Consider the following 6,725-nt stretch of genomic DNA (forward strand, 5'->3'; position numbering starts at 1 on the left):
GCTGGCCACATTTCAGGTTGGGTATTCTGCATTTGGTTGTTGTGGAGCTGCAGCTGAGAAGTCCTTGATTTTTGTCCACAATGGTGGCGGTGTAGGAGTTCATTTGAGGTTGGCCATCCCATGAAATTAGAGCCTCATTGGCTGCACAGTCTAGGTGGCGGTGAGGTTACCTGGTGGGCAAGCAGCTGAAGGACAAGAGACCATCAGAATGTAACAAAAGCAGGAATTTGTATTCATTTTGATTTATCACACAGATAAATCATAATGTAACATGTACCTGACTCTACAACGACGGTCTCACTCTCAGTGCTGTTGCACATGAGGTTGGAGGCAATAACATGGACTTTATAGTTGGTACTGCACTTCAAGCCGTAGATGTTACAGGACATGTTCATGGAGTTACAGCTGTGGATGGCACCGTTGCTGTCCCTTGCCATTGCGACATAGAAAAGTGCTCCACTGTTCATGCTCCATGTTACGTTGATGGAGTCAGCGCCACATTTCCTCGTCACTGATACGTTGTAGGGTGCACATGGGACTAAAGGAAGATGGATAGAGTAAGAGTAATACCTATTTAAATGAAGAGGGGGTCCTCAGTCCATCCTGAGGTTACCAATTACATTCCCAATTGAGCTATTGTGCACACAAAATATTTAATCACCCAGTACTATAATAAAATGTCACAAATGTTTTTTCTCACCTGTCTCCGCTGAAAGACCCAGCATCTTCGGACTGGCACATTCATTGTCAAAGCTGTGATGGTGATGGTCAAATGCTCTCCACACTGAACGCCCTGCATTGCACAGCTGTTAGACATGGATGTGCAGAGGTAGGAACTGTTTCTCTGATTGCCAATGGCCTCCACGGTGTATTCCAGTGCTCCCTCGGCATGGTCCCATGTGCTGATCAAACTATCAGAGCTGCAATTGGCGGATGTCTGCAGATTCTGGGGAATACAGGGTGCTGGAAATAGTTGAGATTAAGAAGTCATTACAATTGTGAAATGTTGGTATAGCAATAGGGGACACAGACACTTCTTATGTTTTCAAAAGTGGTCTAAAGCAGATTGATCAGATTTTCTTATGAGGGTGCTTATAAGAATATGGACAACCAGCTCCTCACAAAACAGTAAAGAGTGCTTTAAATAGTTTGTTCCCTTTTGAACATTTTCAGTATTTAAATATCTTTTTGGAGAAAAATAATTTACTAGAAAAAGTCATAGTAGGAAGACTCATGTTGTCATACCTGTGCGAATTTCAACAGAAGAGCTAATCTGGCTTCTGCATAGCCCTGAGATGGCAAAGACTGTGAAGGAATAGAGTCGTCCACACACTGTGTATGTGAAGTAACAGGAGTTGTCTTCAGTCAGGCAGTTCTGGGCTTCTCCCTGTCAAAAAAGAAATACAGAAATGCAGACTCTAGTCAAAGCAGACCCGCTGAAACGTCTCCAAAAACAATCCTTGAGTCCAGTTGCCTCGATTTAAACTCTTGGAAATGACTATGACCTAGATGAATGAGAGCATCCACAGATATAAAGACACTTAGGATGATAATCATCATATATATGTTTGGAAGTTGGTTCACTAACTTGGAACACAATGTTAAATTTATTTAGCTAAGGAATATTTTGAGTTTTTAGAGATTGCAGTCATTGTCCTTGAGGAACGACCAGCCATTTTCTACAATTAACCTTATGAAGTAAATAAAAAATAGATTATGTTAACATATTTATGAATATGGTACCTTGGAGTCGATTGCCCTTGCCATATATTGGTTTGTGTTGCTGTGTGATTCCAGGAAAAGAGGATGCCATCATTGCTACACTGTCGCGACAACATCAGGTTGTTGGGTGGACAGGGTACTAAAAGAAAAAAGAGGATAGATCAATGACAGAAGAGCTTTAAAAACATAAACAGGGTTAGCTATCCACATCAAGCTGAGCTTCTCAAATGCCTTTTTCAGGTTTTAAAACGCCCTGATACTGAAGATTGCACTCCAGTGTTGCTTTTCACTGTATGAGGTTTCAGTTTTCACACAAACACAGGCTTATTCTCAGCAGGCCGAACACAAAACAATGTGACATCGAAAATGACGCTCAATAGGAGACCCAGTTTTCAAAGGACTGTTCACTCAAACTAACGTGTGAACGCAAAACTTGGAAAAAATCAGGGTAAACAAGAATCCCAGGTGACTTGACTCAGTATTCATCGTCCTGAGGTACAACAAGTGATCATTCATCATAAAGAACTGATTATACTTATAAGATCTTGAACTGGAAAAAGTATTCATCTTTAATGTCAAAAGTGTATCATTGTATAAAAAGTCATCAGAAGACGGCTACATGTTCCCAGGCTACAGAAGCTCGCAGAACTTACAAATCCAAAAATTCAAAAGTATTTTATATCACCGGTTTTAAATTATTAAAGGTTTCAATTCTATGTATTAAGTATTAATCATATTTAGTATCATCCAAGTTATGACAGATTAGCAGCACACATTGTGAGTCAGGGGTGGGGCTGCACAGAAAATCTCAACAGAATGAGGTGATACGTGAGATAAAGGGATTAACTGCCTGCACAATATAGTTGGGCAGGGTGGGAGCGGTAAAAATGCTCGTCATCCATTAATTTAATAGAACATTGGCGGTCATTGAATGGGTTTCAGATTACATTTGTCTCTAATGTTTGTGGGCTTTAAACTTTGTGAAAAGTTTGGATTTTTTTTAAGAAATGAATCATTTTAATATTGTCTAAAGTTGTGACGGAATATAGGAAAATCCAAATCTTGGTCAGAAACTTAAATCAATCTGTGGACACTCAGTTATCACACATACTGTATGTCAAGTCTTTATCAGTCAGCCCCCACACGAGAGGTTGAAGAGTTGTGTTGGTGGTAGTGGTACACTACGAGCTCAGTTTGAGCTTGGTTACTTTATATTTACAACAGAAATCCTCAGTTGCGTTAAAAGAGAAGGTTAAGGCATCAAGAGTCTAATGAAAGATGCTAATGATGCTGTCGCAGCCTCTAGAGACTTGATTACAGACTGCTCTCCTGTTGAATGTGTTGTGTGAATGGCACTTCGGTCATAGGGTGCTACTGGACTGAATAAGTTTCTTGAAGATGGTTCCTCTGTTCCCTGATTTTGATCTTTGTTACTGACATAAAACAGTTCGCTAGTTCGTATTGTTGCTCCTTCAGTATTTCTTTCCTACATAATTTTTCATCCTTTTTTTATTGTACTCCCTTTATAGCTAACTTTTAAAGAAGGTTGGTATCTCCATCATAATTGGTAAAACATTTGTTCTCATACTACAGGGCTCAGCTCAACGGCAGCCTGCATCTTTTAAGATCATGCTGCTAATAACAGCTGATTCTACAGCCTCCCTGAATGGAGAAGCATCCCCCTCATTTTAAACTGTACGGTTATGGCTGGGTCACAAACATGATAGACTTGAGGACATGCCACGGTCTTTTTCTGTTCTTTCGTGTCTCACCAGTCTGAAAAGAGGCCGAGGTGGCGTTGACCAGGTTCCTGCAGTTTGCCGACACGGGTGTCACACGCACCACGTAGTTCTGGCCGCACATCAGACTGCTGATTTGGCAGCTCACGCCCTGGCTCGTGCACAGCACCTCAGTTCCATTCCATCCACCGCAGTTGCAATGTAGGAGTCGGCCCCCAAAACAACCGACCAGGACACTGTGGCAGTGTTGGTGTAGCAGGTGTAGTCCACCGATACTGATGAGACTGGAGTCAGCTCTGAAAGAATATGAAATTTTTTATGAAATTCTTTTAAAAGTTGAGTTCATGGAAAATTGATACTGAAGTGTACATTTCATATTTTATACACCTTAATCTCCTTAGATTTCATTTTTTCTCAGGTTTTGTGTTTACGTGACAACAAGTAGGTTGAATCCTTTTTACCCTGAGGATCATATTCTGCATGTCTGAAAGGGACGCCTCTGAGAGAATAGCTGACCTAGATCTTAATCACCAAGTTATTGATATTGGTTGGCTGTACAACAACTCACTGTTTGTGGAGAAAGTGTAGTTTGTGGGCTCGCTCGGCACCAGGAACATGCTGAATGAGGACACTGATATCAAATAGTTGGAACATGGAAGGATGCCTCTAAAGTCAAAGATGGTGCCTGAAACATTGCGCACAGACGGCAGGCTGAGAGGGTCGTTAATGAGCCGGATGACGACTTGGTACATCAAGACGTTTGCCACTGGCTGCCATGTTATTCTTGCTGTATTCTGGTCTGTCTGTACTGCTGTGATTCCCATTGGAGGCTGCACCACTGGATACAGAGGGATGAGATTCATTAAGTCATTTAACATTAGAAAACCTTAGAGAAAGCTATAATTTACAACTTTATTCCTCACTATCACAGCTAATGAAACATTAAGCCATGTTAAAGGGCCAGTTCACTCAAAAGTACATAAAATACATGTATTCTAAATGACTTAAACAGATGCCTAGCCATGATTAAAGTATTTATGTAACATTCATTTGATTGCCTTTGGTGACGAATTTTATGCAGCATTAACAATATTTCAGTTCCATAAGGACATACAAAAATAATAATCTTTTGTCTGTATATGTACATAATAATAATAATAATATTACTCAACAATTAGACTTGTATCATCAAACAGCTTTATAGATTAAGACTGTACAACATGCCAAGCACCAAATGGATTTAAAGTGGTCACTCACACGTTGTGATGGTTTTCACTTTGCTCCGGCTTCCCAGGCCAGCCTGGTTAGCCGTGTAAACGTAGCAGTCGTAGTTGGAGAAGGGCTGCAGGTTTGACACCACAGCTGATGTGTTGGTGGAGGTAAAGTTGAGCATTCTCCCGTTGGCCTGAGCATATACTTGCAGGAGGTAGTTCTGTGCTGAAGGCACCGTACTCCATCTTACCAAGATGGATGTACTCGTCAGTGCTCGACCTTCAGTAATCTGTGATGTGTCGGGGACTGAGAGAAAAGAGCAGGCGAGAAAGAGAATCGTAGCATCAACCAGTTATCAAACTGTCTGAGTGAACAAATCTCTGGCACAGCTCACACTATCATGTTCAATTATGTTTTCCAGACTTTTGTATATATAAATAAGACCCCTGAGGGTGGTTGTCATGGTGCCCACACAAACTAACATCCTCCATCACTAACAACACACATGTTGAATTTACCTGTGGAAACTACTGCCGTTGTCACACAGCCCATATAGTAGAACAGGAAGACTTTGAGAGTCACAAGGTACTCTATTCCTGGTTTCAGACCCTGGATGTTCCTCTCAGTAACATCCTCTGTAGCTGGAACCACTACAGGTGGTGTGGAATCTGGAGACTTTGCATTTCGAATATCCAAAAGGTAGCTTGTTGCCCCAGGATATTTTTCCCATTTTACCAGAACCGATGAAGGGCCTGAGGGAGTTGCTGACAAGATTTTGCACCCTGAGAGAGACAGAAAACAAACGTTTTTAGCGGTTGATCTAAAGAAGTTACTCTAATATATATAATCTAAATATTTAAGTATAAGTATTTTCCTATTGTCTTACCTTCTGCACTATGATGTATCTGTAAATAGATAATGATACAGTCAATGACACATGATAAACATATTTTAAATCAATATACAGTTTAGAGTTTTTATCATAAAAAAAAGTTACATTTACCTGAGTTAAAGATACCAAAGCTAAAGAAAAGCCTATAGCTCCCCACAATCCCATCTTTGACATTGTGAGCAGGATTAAAATTAGTTTAGTATACAAGGGAGTCAAATACAAAAGGTGTGCTGGATTCTTTTGAGCTTTAGCAGGTACCTGGGAACCAATCAGTATTCCCCAAATGGGGACAGACTGTCCCACCAACAGCCCCAGGCAGTCGGAGCTGCCCTGAGAACATAGGAGGGAGGGATGAAGGAAGGAGGGCGGGAAAGATGGAAGGCTGGATGAGAGTTTGTTGAACTTACCTGAATACAGGATGGTCTCTCTCTCTCTCTCTCTCTCTCTCTCTCATAATTTGCCGTTTTGTATAACTATTAAGGAAATCTGTCCCATAATTAACCTGTTCATCGAAGTTGTTTAGGGTTTATATAAACAATTAGTTAATTAATAGTTAAATAGTTTATCTTACACCATCTTATCCTTATTTTTTTTATATATATAATATTTTTATAAAAAAAAATGCTTATGCAGAAAGTTAACCATTAGATCTCAGCCAAACATAGAGAAGTGAAATAGAGTTCTGATTGATCTGTGAGACTTTTATATTAAATATATACAATTATTAAATATATAAAATTATAAGCAAGCAATCCATTCAGTGCAAAGAAAGCAATATGTCTTTTACAAAGGTTAGAGATTAAATGAAAATACAAAATAAAAAAAATAAAAATACACACAGTAAATCTACATTTTGAATAATAATCTTTAAATATTAAAGTTGTTTATACATAATACACACAATATAAATTAAAAAACTTCACCTTGATTAGTTTTCTAAACAGTAAATAACATATTTCTGGGAAAATAGACGCATTCATCCACTTGACCGATATTGATCTTATCAGAACAATGTGATAACTTAAGAGTTCAGAAACAACAGTTTACATACAGCTTGACTTGACTGACCCATCTCATGTAACCATCTCATGTAAAAGCAGGTTATCCACTGTGAAGAGATTGCCCACAGTTTCTTTTCTGCCTCTTTATCCTCTACTGTC

Source organism: Parambassis ranga, chromosome 4 (assembly GCF_900634625.1).
Source record: "Parambassis ranga chromosome 4, fParRan2.1, whole genome shotgun sequence".
NCBI classification, from domain to species: domain Eukaryota; kingdom Metazoa; phylum Chordata; class Actinopteri; family Ambassidae; genus Parambassis; species Parambassis ranga.